Genomic DNA, 21,046 nt, shown 5'->3' on the forward strand with positions numbered 1-21,046 from the left:
CATTAACAGCAAAATACAAGGTTATGAGGAAAGTTTTTTCGGAATTCGTTGAGGATGATTTAGATGCTGAAAACTGATTGGATATTCCATTACCGTTTTGGATAAGTCGTATAAAAAAGATGAGTTGTTGGAAGCATATGAAGCATTGTTAACCTTTGATAGATTTCAGGAAATAGGTGGTCATCCATGGAGAAATATATTACGGACTTTGATAAGTCATATAAGAGATGAAAGGGTTTCATCATGAAATCCCAGGGTCTGTTTTCTCAGTTAAGTTGCTCGATTGTGGAGGCATTTTTCATGCCGATTGCATTTTGTTGAAACAAAATATGGGTCTTGGATGGTAACCAGAGGTGTTTGAACCCGGGAAATGCATTGGGGATGATTAATCAGTGTTTTCATCATTGATTCTCAGTATCATTATGTAATGAATTGTCTTCAGCGAAAGAATCGTGTTTTTCAGTAACTCATGAAACAGAAACTTCTGAGTCTGAGAATGATGATGGTGACTGTTGTGGGACAACCCAGTCCCCACCAGGAGATACTCAGAATCAGGTTTAAAGCTTTATTCCGATGTATGAAGGAAGAGACCAATTTTATATAATCTAAGACTGACTTTCACCATCCACATTAAAGACACCTCTTTTAGTCGCCTTCACATTCTATGAAGCTATTACTTACAATCATGTGTGAATCATCTGTCTCAAATGTCATTATTGTTTCTTATAAGTAAATGCATCAGACGTTGTTCATATAAGTTACTATGAAGGGTGCTGATATTGCCACATTAAGAGGTCAGAATGTGCTAATGGAAGAACAAAGGCACATTCTGATCTCTTAATGTGCCACTGTCAACACCCTTCTTGATGTGGAGGTGCTGGCGTTGGACCCTTCTTAGTCATTATCACCACCTTTGTCTTTTTGTCCACTACGTCTTTACCAATCCCCACCTGTCACTGGCCCTCTAACCAGCCCCACTGCTCCACGCCACCACCCCTCACAACAGGAGAAATCTCATCTTATTTCCAGTTCCCTCCAGCTTTGACAAAGAGACACCCAGGTTCGGAACGGCAGCTCCATTCTCTCTCCACCGATGCTGGCAGACCGGTGAGGATGTCCAGCATTTTCTGTTTTGTTTCTGATTGAGCATCTGCAGTAATTTGCTTTTATCATAGGTGCATTTAAGGGTTCCCTGTGTGTGAAGAGATTCACCCAGTTTTCCAATCTGTTGATGCCCCGGTGAGTTCACTCCAGGGAGAGGCTGTTTAAATGTTGTGTGCATGGTACCATGCGAGTGTCCCTTGAAGAAAGGTTTTTGTCTTATCACATGGCTTCAGTGACGTCATTTTGTGTATGGAGCTGGGCTGTCGCTGTCAGGTGTTTGGTCTCAGTTTCATTTTGGAGTGCAGAGGAGGAAATAAGTGTTTTTTTGCCTATCTCTCTCTATTTTCATTTTAAATATCTGTTCCAGTAAAAAAAACATTGGTTGTGGGTACCTGCTTTGGTAACTTAAAATATATAGTATGATTTCCAGAAGGAGTTTAAATCTGCTAATTGAAACTGGCTCAAAATTTCAGGAAAAATACCAGTCCCATTCAAGTGAGAATGCAGTGTGCTGTGCTACGCCCTTGAGTAGGGCTTTTTGGTTTATTGGATTTTGTTATTGAATTCGAACAGTTAAAGGCGGAATTCATTAAGTGTTATACATAGATTACTGTAGCTGTATGGTGTCTTTATGTTTGATAATTCTTGCTGTGTGTTTTTATATATATATATATATATATATATATATATATATAATGTGTGCGTGTGTTAACTGTATTCGAAAATAAACCTTGTTTTGATTAAGGTGTCTAGGGAATCTGTTGAATCACACCTGAGGCGAAGGCTTTTGTGCTCATCCTAGCCAAATTCAACATAAAGGTTGTAGATCAGGTGAACTCCATAATACACTTGGGAGTTTCTAAGCCCTGACCCATAACAGTGGGAAGGGAGTCACTCACTCCCTGACAATGTCCTGACACACCAGTGAGTTTCTGTTTGAATGTAGGGGTTGGATTCTGCTGCTATTGCTGCTGTTAATCACATCCAGGACTGAACCATGTTCACTCTGACAGTTGAGGTATTTTCTATTGTTGTTAATAATCCCTGTAACTGGGCTGGGAATTTAATATTCTGGATGAATTTCAAATAAATTATCCTCCGTGAATTTTTCAAGTCCTTAATGTCAACGAAAGGAAAAGGTAGATTTTAAGCAGAGTGGTGAAAGAGGAGAGAGAAGTGGAGGGGTGAAGGGAGGGAATTCCAGAGTTTAGAACCCTGGCATCTGAAGACTGAAAGAGAGTCAGCCCTGGATTATGGGGGAGTCGAGTCTCTGGAGAGGGGACCTGCACCCACGACCTTCAGAGGCGAGACTGTGAGACTGACTGAGCCATGGTGTTCGGGAAAGTGATGTAAAGTTTCAGTCTCCTCCTTGCCCTGTCCTTTACCCCATTCCAGGATCAGCAAATCGAGCTGAGAAACTGGGCAGTAACTAAAAGGGAAAAGACAAAGGTTACAAAAATAATCCTCTTTCCCAGCGAACAGTGTAATTGTGGAACTCACTATCACAGGTAGTGGATGAGGTGGATAATATTGATGTATATCAGGGGAGACTGGATGAACAGATGAAGGAGAAGAGAAGAACAAGAGTGGTGAGAATGTGGAGCTCGCTGCCAAACAGAGTAGTTGGGATGAACAGTACAGATGTCTGTCAGAGGAAGCTGGATAAACACATGAGGAAGAAAGCTGGAGCTTGATGAAGTAAAGTGGGAGGAGTCTCGGGTACAGTATAAATGACAGGGACTGAATGGCCTGGTTCGGGTGCTGTACATTGTGAGTGAAGAACTTGCATCACACAAGATTCCCACCTCTTCAGCCAATTAAATACGTATTAAAAAAACATTTTGGCATTTGTTGTGTTAAAAACTTTGTTTGAGATGCGATGTTTTAACATGGAAAACATGCTCAAGTTTAGGGTGGGGATCTTAATGTTGAAACAGCACCACACTTATAAATGTAAAAATAGCGAGGATCAGAGGATAGGGGCTAAAGATCAGGAAATAGCCAAGTTAAAACCTGCCCAGAATGCAGCAGAATGGGTTGAGCAAGCTGATACTGAGCTGAAAGGGACCAGGGTCTGGACAGACTCTGAACTAAAGAGGCTTGTGTACACACAGATATTGATCTGAAACGCTTTTTGTGTTCTATTTGTCTAGGTGTCTTCAGACCCTGAAGCAGATAATTCCAAGTCGCCCTGAGGGAATTTCAGGTGGTGCTGTTCCCATGTGTTTGCTGCCCTTGTCCTTCATGACAGTCAAGGTTATGGGTTGGGAAGGTGATGTCGGAGGAGCCCTGGTGAGCTCATAGATCATAGAATTTACAGTGCAGAAGGAGGCCATTCAGTCCATCGAGTCTGCACCGGCCCTTGGAAAGAACACCCGACTTAAGCCCCCGCCTCCACCCTATCCCCGTAACCCCACCTAACGTTTTTGGACACTAAGGACAATTAACTTTGGCCAATCCACCTAACCTGCACATCTTTGGACTCTGGGAGGAAACCAGAGCACCCAGAGGAAACTCGCGCAGACACGGGGAGAACGTGCAGACTCCGCACAAACAATGACCCAAGCCTGGAATCGAACCTGGGACCCTGGAGTTGTGAAGCAACTGTGCCAACCACTGTGCTACCGTACTGCCCCTATTACTGTGCTAACGTCATGCCCTATCACTGTGCTACCGTGAAATATCTTGTAGATGGTACACACACTGCTACCATTGTGCTCTTGAGGTCAAGAGAGGTCACTGTTTCAGGTGGTGAATGGGGTACTGAACAAGCTGATGCATTGTCCTGTATAAAACATGATGTGGAGATGCCGGCATTGGACAGGGGTGGGCATAGTGAGAAGTCTCACAACACCAGGGGAAAGTCCAACAGCTTTATTTAAAATCACAAGCTTTCGGAGCACTGCTCCGTCATCAGGTCTCACTTCACCTGATGATGAAGCAGTGCTTCGAAAACTTGATTTCAAATAAACCTATTGGACTTTAACCTGGTGTTGTGAGACCTCTTACTGTATAAAACAGACTCCATAATTTAAATAAGACTGGCTGATAAATAATAATTGTTGTTGGACAGGACTGTGACCGAAGAAATATAACCAATTCAGTCCACTTGAAAAAAGATCTGGTCTTCAAAGATATATCAGAAGAAATCACATTTGATATTTGTAGTTAAATTTATTGCCTCAGCAACTCACTCAGACACCAGACTGACAAAGGCATTGATTGGACAATAGCTGGAAACAATGATCTGAAATGTTCTGTGAGTGAAACGTCGCTCTTTAACCCGGAATGGACTATGTCAGAGTTAAAGGCAATACCAGGCTAAATTACATTGAATATACAGCACAGAAACAGGCCTTTCAGCCCAACCAATCTCTGCCAGTATTTCTACTTCACCTCATCCTCCTCCCATGCTTTCCCATCTGACTCTATCAGTGTGTCCGTCTGTTTATTTCACCCTCATGTGTTCATCCAGCTCCCTCTTCAATGTATCGATGTTATTCACCTCCACCACTCACTGTGGTAGTGAGTTCCACATTATCACTACTCTCTGGAAAGAAGTTTCTCCTGAATTCAGTTTTGCTCTTAACCCTACAAGTGGGAAACGCCCTCTGTGTTTATCAAAAGCTTTGATAGTTTTAATGACCTCAATTAGCCCCTCAGCCTTGTATTTTGAAGAGAGAAAAGTGACCAAGCCTAGTCATTGTGAACACTGGGATGGGTGGGCTAGGCTGGTCTGTATGAATTAGATAGTTAATCAGACTGTTCATTGGTGTTCGGGAGTAGTCGGGGAGTTCAAGCGGCTGTCTTCAATAAAACGTTAATTTTCATTTGGACAGCACATTTTAAAAAAATAGAGTACCCAATTATTTTCTTTCCAATTAAGGAGCAATTTAATGTGGCCAATCCACCTAACCCGCACATCTTTGGATTGTGGGGTGAAACCCATGCAGACACAGGTAGAATATGCAAACTCCACACAGACAGTGACCCGGGGCCAGGATTGAACCCAGGTCCTCAGCATCGTAGGCAGCAGTGCTAACCTCTGCACCACCGTGCCGCCCTCTTTGATAGCACATTTGACTTAATAAAATACGCCATGGATTTTCCAGGAACATTGTAAAAGAAAGTTTCATGAAGGTTGTCCAAGATCGTGATGTCTCACAAATTCTACATCTCATTCCCCAGATAGTCTCTCCTTCCTATTGATTTCAACATCAATTCATCCCATTATCTACTCCTGCTTTCCCCAAAAATCTCCTCCCCTGAAGGCGCTGACTGTCGAGTTAAGTTTCACACTAATCTATGGCCCTCCCAATATTTCACCCAGGTGTCTAACCTTTTACACATTAAGTTAACAAACTGTTTTGTTAAGGGAGCGCCACAATCAAATCCACTCACTACCCATATGTACTTTGTGTCAGGGTGGGGTCATTCGCCCCCCCCTCACCCCCACATTTCATCCCATACCAAAGCGTTTGGAGACTGGACTCAGGATGAGTAATGGCGGCCATAGCTCCCATAATCCCCCGCGGTGGCGAAACCGCTCCATTCGCCGGGCGGGCGGCCCGGACTGCGCATGTCTTGGGAGCGATGGAAAGCTGCGCATGTGCATCGAGAACCCACCCCTGACCTTTCGGCTGAGCTGTTGACCAATGGGAACAGTTGAAGGGTCGGAAGTACTCTGGTTCTGAAGAAAAAGGAAGTGAATCCAGGGAGGGTGCAGACTCTGGAAAGGGTGGCCCAGGCCTCTCGGTAAGTTCACGGATTGTGCGAAAATTGGTGTGGTGGTAAATAGTGAGGAGGATAGCCTTTGGTTACAGGAGGATAATAATAATCTTTATTATTGACAAAAGTAACCCTGCAGCGTCCATCCAATTCAGTTAGAAATTATTGATCATCTCTGCTTGAGGACCTTCATTGGCAGAAAGTTCCAGATCATGATCAATCGCAACCCCGTGTATTTTAACCAACTGATACAATCCTTTACATTAAACACAATTTTAGTCCTGTTACATATTTCCGTTAGGCTGGCAGTCTGCATGAAGATTTCCAGGGCTCTCTGTCCACGATTGTAAGCAGTGAGCATGGATCTGTCAATGAGCCTGAATCAGCACCTTCAGGAGAATTGGGAGGGTGAATATTAGATACAGCAGAGTGAGAATGGAGGGTGTGTGTGTGGGACGGAGATTTACAGATTTGGGGAAATGAGAGAGGACAGAATGTTCCATAGAAACTAGAAATGTCTGTTCTGAATTCCGATCCTGTACTGACAATGATGTCTTTTGTAAACTCCTTTTACAGGATATCAGAAGAGGAAGAATTACAGACAGAAATCTCAAACCAAACCTCACGTCTCGATTTGACAGATTCACTCAATTCACCGGGACTTGAATATCATCGGCCTTTGAATCGAGAAGCAAAAAGGTTTGTCTGATCTGCCTGCTTCAGATGGTTTTAACCATCAGTGTGACTGGAAAAACACCAAGACACACCTGAGTGAGAGTGTCCCAGAGCACTGACTGGAAAGAGCTTTAATCAGTTACACAGCCTAAAAAAAACATCACACCATCCACAGCGGGGAGAGACCGTACACAAATTCTGTGTTAGTCTTCAACTGATCGTCCAACCTGGGGAGACACAAGGACACCAGCACCGTGGAGAAACCATGGAAATGCCCAGATTGTGGGATGGGATTCAGATTCCCATCTGTACTGGAAGCTCATCGGCGCATTCACACTGGGGAGAGGCCGTTCACCTGCTCTCAGCGTGAGAAGGGATTCGTTCAGTTATCCCACCTGAAGAAGCACCAGCCAGTCCACGTCGGGGAGAGGCCATTCACCTGCTCCATGTGTGGGAAGGGGTTCAGTACTTCTTCCGAACTGCTGACGCACCACCAAGTTCACACTCGGGAGAGACCGTTCAGCTGCTCTCACTGCACAAAGATGTTTCGAATCTCATCCCATCTGCTGGCACACCAGCACATTCACACCGGAGAGAGGCCGTTCACCTGCTCTCAGTGTGGAAAGGGATTCACTCAAATAAGCCACCTACATAGACACCAGCGAATTCACACTGGCGAGAGGCCATTCACTTGCTCTGACTGTGGGAAGGGATTCACTCGGTTATCCAGCCTGCAGACACACCAGCGAGTTCACACTGGGGAGAGGCCTTTCACCTGCTCTGACTGTGGGACAGGATTCACTCGGTTATCCCACCTACAGACACACCAGCGAATTCACACTGGGGAGAGGCCGTTCACCTGTCCTGACTGTGGGAAGGGATTCACTCATTTAACCAATCTGCAGGCACACCAGCGAATTCACACGGGGGAGAGGCCGTTCACTTGCTTTGAATGTGGGAAGGGATTCACTCTCTTAGCCACGATGCAGGCACACCAGCGACTTCATACAGGAGAGAGGCCATTCACATGCACAGTGTGTGGGAAGGGATTTACTCGGTCAACACATCTGCTGAGACACCAGCGAGTTCACGAGTGATGACGGGTTGGATTCTGCTGTTATTGCTGCTGTTAGTCACATCCAGGACTGAACCATGTTCATTCTGACACTTGGTGAAATGGCAGGGTTAATGGACGGTTTCTTTCTGCTGGACTGGCCGGTCTCACAACTTTGCTTCCAGTGGGCTGATGCTCTTTGAGCCTGGGAGAGCACATTTCCACTGAAATGATCCACAAAAGCTGATGAAGGACATTTGTTTTATCCTGAATGATAAATAGTGTTTCTCTCCCCACTACAGGTAGATCTAAATTAAATACAGAAAGTACTGGAAAAATGCAGCAGGTCAGGCAGCATCTGTGAGAGAGAAACAGAGTTAACGTTTCACGTCCAATGTAACTTTACTTCAGAACTAAAGAGAGAGAGAAATATGATGGGTTTGATGCTGGTGAGAAAGGGGGAGTTTCAGGTAGAACAAAAGAGAAAACCAGGGATGGGTGAGATTAAATGACAAAAATGTCCTGTTGACGTTTAGCTGCTGTGTATAAAGAGTCAAAGGTTCTGCTCCTTTTCACCAACACCTTTATTTCACTTTCACAGACTCTGCACAAAACGCTATCATCACACCACCTGACACAAAGGCTCCGGTTTCCTCCCACGAGTCCCGAAAGAGGTGAACATAGAACAATACAAGAGCAGCACGGTGGCGCAGTGGTAGCACTGCAGTCTCACAGCACCGAGGTCCCAGGTTCAATCCCAGCTCTGGGTCACTGTCCGTGTGGAGTTTGCACATTCTCCCCATGTTTGCGTGGGTGTCACCCCCACAACCCAAAAGATGTGCAGGGTAGGTGGATTGAACATGCTAAATTGCCCCTTAATTGGAAAAGATGAATTGGGAACTCTACATTTAAAAAAAAACAGAACACTACAGCACAGGAACATGCCCTTCGTCCCTCCAAGCCTGGGTCGATAATGGTACCTGCCTAAACTAAAACCGTCTGCACTTATGGAGTCCATATCCTTCCATTCCCACCCTATTCATATATTTATCTAATTGTCCCTTAAATGCCGCTACCGTACCTGCTCCCACCACGTCCCCAGGCAGCACGTTCCATATATTTCCCACCCTGTGTAAAAACCCTGCTTCGCACATCTGTTCTGAACTTTTCCCCGCGCACTTTAAACCTATGTCCCCCTCGTACTTGACTCTCCTACCCGAGGAAAGAGCATCTGACTATCCACTCTGTCCATACCACTCATAATCTTGTAGACCTCTATCAGCTCGCCTCTCAACCTCCGTTGTTCCAGTGAGAACTGACCGAGTTTATCTAACGTGCTGTTGGGTAATTTGGACATTCTGAATTCTCCCTCCGTGTACCCGAACAGACGGCAAAATGTGGCGACTCGGGGCTTTTCACTTCATTGCAATGTTAATGTGAGCTTACTTGTGACAATAGAGATTATTATTATTAAAGACAGACCTTTCAAATGTTTAAACTGTGGGAAATTCTATAAAACGTCCGGTGAACTGATGTCCCATCATCTTGTTCACACTGACGAGACCGTTCAGGTACTCTCACTGTGGGACCAGATTCAGCACCTCACTGTATACCGGCGAATTCACACTGGGGAGATCTAAACTTTCCTCATAGTTAAAATTCTCCATCCCTGGTAACATCATCATAAATCTTCTCTGCAACGGGCAGCAAGAGGTCCCAGGTTCGATCCCGACTCTGGGTCACTGTCCATGGGGAGTTTGCACATTCTCCCCGTGTTTGCGTGGGTTTCGCCCCCACAACACAAAGTTGTGCAGGGTAGGTCGATTGGCCACAATAAATTGCCCCTTAATTGGAAAAAATTAATTGGGCACACTAAATTTAAATAAATAAATCTCCTCTGCAGTCTCTCTCGGATGATCACATCCTTCCTGTAATATGGCTGTGGTCTAACTGGTGTTTGATGCAGTTCCAGCACAATCTCCCTGTTCTCATAATCTCAGCCCTCGGCTACCAAAGGAAACTATCCCACCTGCCTTCCTAAGCACTGAAGAGAGAGAGTGAGAGGCAGCTGAGAGAGACAGAGAGGAAGCAGAGGGAGTGAGAGGCACCAGAGAGAGAGAGGAACACCAGAGACTGAGAGAGGCAGGAGAGAGAGAGAGGAGAGAAGAGAGAGACAGTCTAGTCAGTAACAAAAATAAGTAATGGAATTGAGTTCAGATATGGATCTGCATGAACTGACACCACCTTATTGACAGATTGACAAGGTAGTCACTGTACTTGAATCAATATTATTCACTTTTGGAATTGAATGAACAAAGGGTCAGATTAACTATATCACAATCACCCAGTATCAACTAGGTCTGTTTAATACAGAACAGGATTAAACCCAGTGTCCAATATTACAGGTGTCTGTGGCTGTTTGATGCCTGGTTTCATTGTACAGCTGACAAGCCCACAGCTTCAGTGAACTCGTCTATCCAGGGTCTGTTTCTAAACCCTCATCACAACATAATGCCTGGTTAGCTATTTATATATGGTCAGCCTGGTTGGACAGCTAACACAAAGCTCAACCAGAAACTATGGTTCTTCTTTCAACTGATTCCAGCTCCGACAAGGGGTCACAGCATCTCCAGCCTTCAGCTCTGTTACTGGGCTGTCATTGACATGAGCAAGAGAGAGACAGCAAGTTGCCTGAGGCTTAAATGGGAAGTTGAAACTTGTGACTCAAAACCAACTGTGTAAGATCTCTGAAAAGATCAGGAATTTTAAAAGATAAATTCTAAACCCAGTGAACAAATTACTGAGTCATAAGACAAAAACTTCAGGTTTTATGACTTTATTGCAACAAACTAGAAGCAACAATGCCTAAACACTATTTTTATAGGGAACGTATCCCTTAAACTACAAATAGAATGTAGCCCTTTTACTTTTAAGACAATCAAAAATCACACTCCATGGTTACGTCGCAGAAGTTGTCACTCAATTCTCCTGGAACCAGCCCAATGTGATTCTTCGTTCCTGTGTTTACTTCCATTCTGTTCCTTTGCCTGACTGGCAATCCTTAACCCCAGAAGTGTCTTTTGCAGTGATGGTTCTCCTGATGATATTCAGGTCCTGATAAACCAAGTGACTTCCAAACCCCGAAGCGGCGTTAGGTTTTTTTCTGCAAATCTTCATCTAATATCCTATAAAAGGAATTTACAAATGGAAATTGAGAACAGGCAATTCTAGTTTCCATCCAACACTCTCCCTCCATTTTCACTCTGCTGTAATATTCATCCTCCTAATTCTCTAAAGGTGCTGATTCAGGCTGACTGACAGATCCCTGCTCCCCGTCTTGGAGAGGCCTGAAAATCTCCATGCAGACTGCCAGACAGAAATATGTCTATGTTACTGAACTCAAAATGTGTGGAACATACAGACTGGATTCACTTCCTTTCTCTTCAGCTGCTGCAAGTCACCAATGTCCCCTCAGAATGAGAAAAGAAATGGAAAGATAAAGTAGACGTGGAGCGGCTGCTGCCTCTTGTGGGGCATTCCAGAACGAGAGGTAATAGTCTTACGAAAAGCGGTAGCAAATTCAAAACAGTTTTAATTTAAAAAAAATAAAATTTAGAGTACCCAATTATTTTTTTTTCCAATTAAGGGGCAATTTAGCGTGACCAATCCACCTACTCTGCACATCTTTGGGTTGTGGGGGTGAAACCTACGCTGACACGGGGAGAAAGTGCAAATTCCACACAGACAGTTACCCGGGGCCTGGATCGAACCCAGATCCTCAGCGCCGTAGGCAGCACTGCTAACCATTGGGCCACAGTGCTGCCCTATTCAAAAGAGTTGAGGAGAAGCTGCTTCTCCCAAGGATTGTGAATCTGTGGAATTCACTACCCCAGAGTGCGGAGGAGCTGGGATAATGAGTAAATTTAGGGAGAAGTAGACAGATTTTTAATTGGGTTGAAGGGTTCTGAAGAACTCTCAGGACGGTGGAGATAAGGCCAGGATGAGATCAGCGATGATCGAATGGCGGAGCAGACTCGATGGGCCAAATGGCCTAATTTTAGTTCTTATATCGTATGAACTTCTGAAAGGGGCAGACATTGATTTGCTCCCAGATGTTGCCCAGAGGAGGAAGTTTTAGTCTGAAACCCATTGTTCAACCTCCACATTGTGACATCACAAAGGAGCTCATCGTCTAAATCAGCCAATAGGAATCCACTCGCTCCGTGGTGACGTCACTGCATTAGTGCAAACACGCCGGCGCGGGACACGCGAGCGCCGCCCCCACCCTCAGCTCCGTCTCCCCCAACACATCCTCGAGACGGTTTCCAGCAACCGGCTGACAGTTCCGGCCGTCGGTGTTCTCCCCCTTCCCTGATCCGGGACTGCGCATGTCTCAGGGAGAGGGACTGCTGCGCATGCGTAGGGGAGCTCACTTCCGCTGACCTTACCTCTCAGGTGTTGACCAATGGGAAGAGTTGGAGGACCGGAAAGACTCTGCCCCTCCGCCAATCAAAGCTCCCCCATTGTCTCAATGCGAAAGCTGCACATGGAGGTTTCTGCCGAGCAAAGCTGTTGTTCCCCCAACCCTGAATAAGTTTGAGCTGCACACAGACTCCTGTCACCAACATCTGTGAGTAAAACACTTTATTTCCTCCTCCTTCCATTTCTTTTCTCATTCTGACCTTCAATTGGTCACTTGCAGCAACTGAAGGGAAAGGAAGTGAATCCAGGGAGGGTGCAGACTCTGGAAAGCTTGGCCCAGGTGTCTCTCTCTCTTAAAGCCATTGACATCCTTTGCTTCCTCAGCTTGGCACATTTATTTGTCTGGCTAAAAGGATGGTCTCTTTCCCAATGTTCACAATTAAAGGGCTAGTTTCCCCAGGAAATGGCTGACATTTAAGTGGTCAGTAAACAGGCTAAATCTAACTCAGCCAATTACTTCCCTGTCGGAATACTCTCCATCATCAGCAAAGTAATGGAAGGAGTCATCAAAGGTCCTATTAAGTGGCACTTATTCTGCAATAACCTGATATGGAGATGCCGGCGTTGGTCTGGGGTGAGCACAGTAAGAAGTTTTACAACACCAGGTTAAAGTCCAACAGGTTTGTTTCGATGTCACTAGCTTTCGGAGCGCTGCTCCTTCCTCAGGTGAATGAAGAGGTATGTTCCAGAAACACATATATAGACAAATTCAAAGATGCCAGACAATGCTTGGAATGCGAGCATTAGCAGGTGATTAAATCTTTACAGATCCAGAGATGGGGTAACCTCAGGTTAAAGAGGTGTGAATTGTATCAAGCCAGGACAGTTGGTAGGATTTTGCAGGCCAGATGGTGGGGGATGAATGTAATGCAACATGAATCCCAGGTCCCGGGACACCCCCACTACTTGCCTTCAAACAACCGCGCAACCTCAAACAAACCATTGTTTGCAGCAAACTACCCAGCCTTCAGAACAGTGACCATGACACCACACAACCCTGCCATGGCAATCTCTGCAAGACGTGCCAGATCGTCGACATGGATACCACCATTACACGTGAGAACACCACCCACCAGGTACGCGGTACATACTCGTGCGACTCGACCAACGTTGTCTACCTCATACGCTGCAGGAAAGGATGTCCCGAAGCGTGGTACATTGGCGAGACCATGCAGACGCTGCGACAACGAATGAACGGACATCGCGCGTCAATCACCAGGCAGGAATGTTCCCTTCCAGTCGGGGAACACTTCAGCAATCAAGGGCATTCAGCCTCTGATCTCCGGGTAAGCGTTCTCCAAGGCGGCCTTCAGGATGCGCGACAACGCAGAATCGCCGAGCAGAAACGTATAGCCAGGTTCCGCGCACATGAGTGCGGCCTCAACCGGGACCTGGGATTCATGTCGCATTACGTTCATCCCCCACCATCTGGCCTGCGACATCCTACCAACTGTCCTGGCTTGATACAATTCACACCTCTTTAACCCGAGGTTACCCCATCTCTGGATCTGTAAAGATTTAATCACCTGCAAATGCTCGCATTTCAAGCATTGTCTGGCATCTTTGAATTTGTCTATATATGTGTTTCTGAAACACACCTCTTCATTCACCTGAGGAAGGAGCAGCGCTCCGAAAGCTTGTGACATCAAAACAAACCTGTTGGACTTTAACCTGGTGTTGTAAAACTTCTTACTGTGCAATAACCTGCTCCAGGAAGGTCAGTTTGGGTTCCGCCAGGGTCACTCAGCTCCTGACGGCATTACAGCCTTGGTTCAAACTTGGACGAAAGAGCTGAATGCCAGAAATGAGGTGAGAGTGACTCCTTTTGACATCAAGGCAGCATTTGATTGAGTGTGGCATCAAGGAGCCCCAGCTAAACTGGAGTCAATGGGAATCGGGGGATAATTCTTCACTGGTTGGATTTATATCTGGCACAAAGGAAGATGGTTGTGGTGATTGGAGGTCAGTCATCTCAGCTCCAGGACATCACTGCAGGAGTTCCTCAGGGCAGTATCCTAAGCCCAACCATCTTCAGCTGCTTCATCAATGATCTCCCTTCCATCATAAGGTGAGAAATGGTGATGTTTGCAGATCCGCAAACATATTCAGCTCCATTCTCAACTCCTCAGATAATGAAGCAGTCCATGTCCAAATTCAGTAAGACCTGGACAATATCCAGACTCGGGCTGATAAATGGCAAGTTACATTCGCGCTACACATGTGCCAGGCAATGATCATCTCTGACGAGAGGATCTAACCACCACCCCTTGACATTCAGTGACATTCCCATCGGTGAATCCCCCACAACCAACATCCTGGGGGTTACCATTGATCAGAAACTGAACTGGACTAGCCATATTAATACTGTAGCTACCAGGGCAGATCAAGGGCTGGGAATCCTACGATGAGTAACACGCTTCCTGATGCCTCAAAGCCTGTCCACCAGACATCTACAAGCACAAGTCAGGAGTGTAATGGAAAACACTCCACTTTGCTGGATGAGTGCAGCTCCAACAACACACAAGAAGCTCAACTCTATCCAGACAAAGCAACCTGATTGATTGCATCGCCTTCCACAAACATTCAAACCTTCCACCACCGACAAACAGTAGCAGCCGTGTATACCATTTACAAGATACACTGCAGTAACTCATAAAGGTTCCTCAGACAGCACCTTCCAAACCCACAACCACTATCATCTAGAAGGACAAGAGCAGCAGAAACCTGGGAAGCCCACCACCTGGAGGTTCTCCTCCAAGTTACTCACCACCTTGACTTGGAAATATATTGCCATTCCTTCACTGTCCCTGGGGCAACATCCTGGAATTCCCTCCCTAACAGCACAGGGGATGTAGGGCAGCATGGTGGAGCAGTGGTTAGCGCTGCTGCCTCACGGCTCCGAGGTCCGAGGCTCCATCCCGGCTCTGGGTCACTGTCCGTGTGGAGTTTGCACATTCTCCCCGTGTTTGCGTGGGTTTCACCTCCACAAACCAGAGATGTGCAGGGAAGCTGGATTGGCCACGCTAAATTGCCCCTTAATTGTAAAAAATGAATTAGGAACTCTAAATTTATAAAAAACAAATGGAAAAAAAAAACAGCACAGGGGATGTACCAACACCTCAAGGACTGCAGCAGTTCAAGAAGGCAGCTCACCACTACTTCGGAAGGGCAACTGGGGATGGGCAATAAATGCTGGCCTGACCAGCATTGTCCACATCCCATAAATTAATTTTTAAAAATTTAATATCGGACAGAATTATGTCTTGTGTTATATGGTATGTATTATATATATTATTGATGGTTCTGTAATAAAATACATGTATTATTATTTCTAGTTTTGTAATATAGTACTGTACCTACATTATATATTTCCAGTCATACAGTCATTGCAGCACTGACAGAATCCATTTGGGAACTCAAGTCAATGCTGACTCTCTGTACAGCAATCCAGTCAGTCCCATTCCCCCTCGATATCCCTGTTCACCTGCAAGTTTATTTTCTTCAAGTGACCATCCTATTTTATTTTAAATGATTGATCATCTGGACTTCCACAACCCTTGTGTGCAGTGAGTTCCCTATCATGACCACTCCATGACTAAATAAAATTCTTCCTCAGAATTTCCCCATCTCTAATCAGTGCTTATATGGAGATTCTCTACTCTTGTGCAGGTTTTAGTGAGTTTAGATTTGTTGATCAGCACCTTCAGGAAAATTGGGAGGGAAAGTAAGTGAATACAGTCTGTTTATTACACACATTTTTCATCCAGTAATATAGATATATATCTGTCTGGCAGCCTGCATGAAGATTTTCAGGTCTCTGTGTCCAGGACAGAAAACAGTGAGCTTGGATCTGTCAATCAGCCTGAATCAGCACCTGCAGGAGAATTGGGAGGGTGAATATTAGATACAGCAGAGTGAGAATGGAGGGAGAGTGTGTGGGATTGAGATTTAAAGCATTCCAGGGAAAGAGAGAGGAAAGAATGTTCGATAGAAACTAGAATTGTCTGTTCTCAATTTCTATCCTGTACTGCCAATGATTACTATTGTAAAATCTGTTTGCAGGAAGTTCGAACGAGAGGAGTTTGAGGCCGATATCTCAAACTAAATATCAGGTCAAGAACTGACTGAGTCACTCAATTCTTGGGATCATCGGCCTTAGAATCTAGAAGGAGAAATGTTTGTCTATTCTGTCTGCTTCACGAGATTTTAAACAACAGTGTGTCTGGAAAAGCACTGAGACACACACACACACACCCGTGTGAGACTGTTACAGAGCACTGACTGTGGAAAGAGCTTTAACCAGTGACACAGCCTGAAAACATACTACACCATTCACAGCAGGGAGAGACTGTGCAGGTGTTCTGTGTGGACAAGGTTTCAACTGATCGTCAAGCGTGGTGAGACGTAAGATCACCCGGATCATGGAGAAACCATGGAAATGTGAGGATTGTGGGAAGGGATTTAGAGCCCCACACGAGCTGGCAACGCATCAACGCAGTCACACTGGCGAGAGGCCTTTCACCTGCTTTCAGCGTGAAAAGGGATTCGCTCGCATTGACAACCTGCAGAGACACAAACTAATTCACACTGCGGAGAGACCGTTCACCTGCTCTGACTGTGGGAAGGGATTCCCTCGGTTATCCCAGCTGCAGACACACCAGCGAGTTCACACTGGAAAGAGTCCTTTCACCTGCTCTCAGTGTGAAAAGGGATTCGCTCAGATTGGCAAGCTGCAGAGACACGAACGAGTTCACACTGGAGAGAGGCCTTTCACCTGCTCTCAGTGTGAAAAGGGATTCACTCAAATTGGCAACCTGCAGAGACACGAACGAGTTCACACTGGAGAGAGACCTTTCACCTGCTCTCAGTGTGAAAAGGGATTCACTGACATTGGCAACCTGCGGACACACGAACGAGTTCACACTGGGGAGAGGCCATTCATCTGCACTGTGTGTGATAAGGGATTCACTCAGCCACACCACCTGCAGAACCACCAGCGAGTTCACACTGGAGAGAGGCCTTTCACCTGCTCTCAGTGTGAAAGGGGATTCACTGAAATCGGCAGCCTGCGGAAACACGAACAAATTCACACTGGCGAGAGGCCGTTCACCTGCTCTCAGTGTGAAAAGGGATTCACTGACATTAGCAACCTGCGGAGACACGAACGCGTTCACACCGGGGAGAGACCGTTCACCTGCTCTGACTGTGGGAAGGGATACACTCGGTTATCCCACCTGCAGAGACACCAGCGAGTTCACACTGGAGAGAGGCCTTTCACCTGCATTCAGTGTGAAAAGGGATTCGCTGACAATGGCAGCCTGCGGAAACACGAACGAGTTCACACTGGGGATTATCCATTCAACTGCGCTGTGTGTGATAAGGGATTCACTAACATTGGTGACCTGAGGAAACACGAACGAGTTCACACCGGGGAGAAGCCGTTCATCTGCACTGTGTGTGATAAGGGATTTGCTCGATTATCCACCCTGCTGAACCACAATGTCACTCACACCAAGAGCAGGCCCTTTAAATGCTCTGACTGCAGGAGGGGTTTCAAAAGCTCTCAGCTACTGATGTCCCACCAGCGCATCCACACTGAGGAGAGACCGTTCAGCTGCTCTCACTGCACAAAGTGTTTTAGAACCTCATCCAACCTGATGAAACACGAGCGAGGTCACACCGGGGAGAGCCCGTTCACCTCTCCGACTGGGAAAAGATTCACTCGGTCATCACTTGCTGAGCCACAATGTCACTCACAGCAATGAGAGACCCTTTAAATGCTCCGACTGTGGGAGTGGGTTTAAAAGCTCTCGGGTACTGATGTTGCACCAGCGCATTCACACTGAGGAGAGACCGTTCAGCTGCTCTCACTGCACAAAGAGATTTCAAACATTATCCACATTGCGGAGACACCAGCGAGTTCACACTGAAAGGAAGCCAATCCCCTACACTCACTGTGGGGAGGGATTCACTCAGTCGTCCAACATGCTGAGACACCAAAGGGTTCACAAGTGATGATGGGTTAGATTCTGCTGTTAATTACATCCAGGACTGAACCTGGAGTGGGTGGAGGGGTTTGTCTCCTCGTCAACTCCTGGTGCTCGGATGTGGCGACCCTGGCGAACTACTGCTCCCCGGATCTGGGATACCTGACTGTGAAGTGCCGCCGATACTACCTTCCACGGAGTTCACCTCTGCCATCAACACGGCGGTCTACATCCCACCCCAGGTGGAAGTGAAGAAGGCGCTTGATGAATTGTAACCGCTATAAATAACAATGAAGCAGAATACCCGGAGGCCTTGTTCATCGTGGCTGGGGACTTTAACCAGGCCAACCTCGAGTGTACTGCCAAAATTCCACCAACACATGTCCTGTCCCGACAGGGACCCCGACATCCTTGACCACTGCTACACAAACATCAAGGGCGCCTGATGATCTATCCCGCCTGCACTTCGGAAAATCGGACCACAAGACGGCGCTCCTTCTCCCGGCATACAAGCAGAAACTTAAGCGGGAGAATCCGGTTAAGAAGGTTGTGCAAATGCTGGTCCGAGGCAACTGAAGAGCTCCCACGTGACTGGTCCATATTTAAGAACTCAGCAGCCAACCTAAATGAGTATGCCAGCACCATCACAGAGTTCATCAGCAAGTGTGTAGAAGATTGTGTGTCAAAGAAGGTAGTACGTACGTTACCCAGCCAGAAACCATGGTTTAATCGGGAGATTCACTCCTGACTGAAGGCCACGTCTGAGGCGTTCAAGTCAGGCAACCCTGACCTATACAAAAAAATCTAGGTACGGCCTCATCAAAGCCAACAGGGATGCCAAGAGACAACAGAAGAGTTGTCCAGACTAAGCGAGAATCATGGACTCTACATAATGCGCTAAAAAACAAAGCTGAGTAGAATCTTGAGCAACAGCGCACCCCTTCCTGACATACTCAATGCATTCTATGCTTATTTCGAGCAGGAAACCAACAAACCTTTGTCATCTGCCCCAGCAGCCTTGGGCACACCCATGCCCACCGTCACAGCGTCCAAAGTCAGATTGGCCTTCTTGAAAGTGAACCCTTGGAAAGCGACAGGTCCTGACGGGAGTCCCTGCCATGCACTCAGATCCTGCGCGGACCAACTGGCGGGTGTGTTCGCGGACATCCTCAACCTCTCCCTACTCTGTTTTGAGATTCCCACCTGCTTCAAGAAGACCACCATCATACCGGTGCCAAAGAAGAACCAGGCAATGTGCCTCAGTGAATACCATCCAGTGGCCTTGACATTGATCATTATGAAATGCTTAGACCACAGCTGGAGTAATGTGTGCAGTTTTACTCCCCTTACCTTAGGAAAGGTATTGCCACAGAGGAACAGCAACAAAGTTTCACCAGACTTGTTCTAGATTTGGCAGGACTGTCCCAGGAAGAGAGATTGGGGAAACTAGGCCTCTTTTCTCTAGAGTTTCAAGGAATGAGAGGGGATTTCATTGCAACTTACAAAATCCATAAAGGAATAGACAGGGTGGGTGCAAGTGAGAGGTTTCCCCTGATTGGAGAGTCTGGAACCAGGGGACACAATTTCAAACTAAGGGGGAAGTCACTTAGGACGGGTCTCAGAGGAGACATTTCTTTACTCAGAGGGTTGTGAATCTTTGGAATTCTCTACCCCAGAGGGCTGTGGGAGCTCAGTCACGGAGTGTGTTTAAAGCAGAAACTGACAGATTTCTGTTTCTTTGTTTAATAAATTAGTTTATTCTTATTAAGGAGCAGTGTGGCGAGGTCAATTCACCAATGCTGCACAACAAGTTCGGATCTGAGACCCACAAGGCACTAGGAGAATGTGCAAACTCCACATGGACAGTGACCCGGGGCCAGGATCGAACTCAGGTTCTTGGTGCCGTGAGGCAACAGTGCTAACCAGTGGGCAACCGTGCCACCCAACTGACAGATTTCTAAATATCAATAACACAAATGGATATGGAGATAGTGTGGGGAAAAAGACATTGAATCATAGAATCATAGAATTTACAGTGCAGAAGGAGGCCATTCGGCCCATTGAGTCTGCACCGGCCCTTGGAAACAGCACCCAACCTAAGTCCACAACCCCACCCTATCCCAGTAACCCCACCCAACCTTTTTGGACACTGAGGGCATTTTAGCATGGCCAATTCACCTAACCTGCACATCTTTGGACTGTGGGAGGAAACCGGAGCACCCGGAGGAAACCTACGCAGACACAGGGAGAAAGTGCAAACTCCGCACAGACAGTGACCCAAGCCGGGAATCGAACCTGGGACCCTGGAGCTGTGAAGCAACTGTGCTACCGTGAAGTGGATGATCAGCCATGATCGTATTGAATGGTGGTGCAGGCTCGATGGGCTGAATGGCCAACTCCTGCTCCGATGGTATAAAGATAGGTAGGAAAGTAAACTGTGAAGAGGACATAAGGAGACAACAATGGATAGAGATAGGTTACGTGAGTGGGAAAAGATCTGCCAAATGGAGAATAATGTGAGAAAATGTGAAATTGTCCATGTTGCCAGAAGAATAAAAAAGTTTCTGATCTGAATAGTGAGAGATTGTAGAGCTCTGAGACTCCGAGGGATCTGGGTGTCCAAGAGCATGAATCACAAAAAGGGAATTGAATACAAAAGTAGTGATGTTATGCTTCATTTATACAAGACATTGACGAGTCCACATCTGGAGCACTGTGTACAGTATTGCTCTCATTTAAGGAATTATGTCAATGTGTTGGAAGCAGTTCAGAGAATGTTTACTGGACTCCTACCTGGAATTGGAGGCTGGTCTTGTGAGGAATGATTGGACAGGCTGGGCTTGTGTCCGATGGAGTTTAGGTGACATGATTGAACCGTATCAGATCCTGAGGGGCCTTGACAGGGTGGATGTGGCAAGGATGTTTCCTCTTGTGGGAGAATCTAGAAATTGGGGTCACTTTAAAAGTAATACTTGCCCATTTATGGCAGAGGGGAACTTTTTTCTGTCAGAGTTGG

The 21,046-nt window shown here is 46.2% G+C and overlaps 2 long non-coding RNA genes across 2 annotated transcripts; one reads left to right on the plus strand and one right to left on the minus strand.

Annotated features, from left to right (window-relative positions):
* Positions 1-5,780: 5,780 nt before the first annotated feature.
* LOC140419952 (uncharacterized) lies at positions 5,781-9,059 on the plus strand. Its single transcript, XR_011946108.1, has 3 exons — positions 5,781-5,859; positions 6,409-6,531; positions 8,163-9,059. It is a non-coding gene; the product is annotated as an uncharacterized lncRNA (long non-coding RNA).
* Positions 9,060-10,381: 1,322 nt separating this feature from the next.
* On the minus strand, positions 10,382-11,991 carry LOC140419953 (uncharacterized). The gene is made up of 2 exons (XR_011946109.1): positions 11,847-11,991; positions 10,382-10,746 (listed from the first exon to the last, which is right to left on the minus strand). It is a non-coding gene; the product is annotated as an uncharacterized lncRNA (long non-coding RNA).
* Between the last annotated feature and the right edge of the window lie 9,055 nt (positions 11,992-21,046).

Source organism: Scyliorhinus torazame, chromosome 5 (genome assembly GCF_047496885.1).
Source record: "Scyliorhinus torazame isolate Kashiwa2021f chromosome 5, sScyTor2.1, whole genome shotgun sequence".
NCBI lineage: Eukaryota > Metazoa > Chordata > Chondrichthyes > Carcharhiniformes > Scyliorhinidae > Scyliorhinus > Scyliorhinus torazame.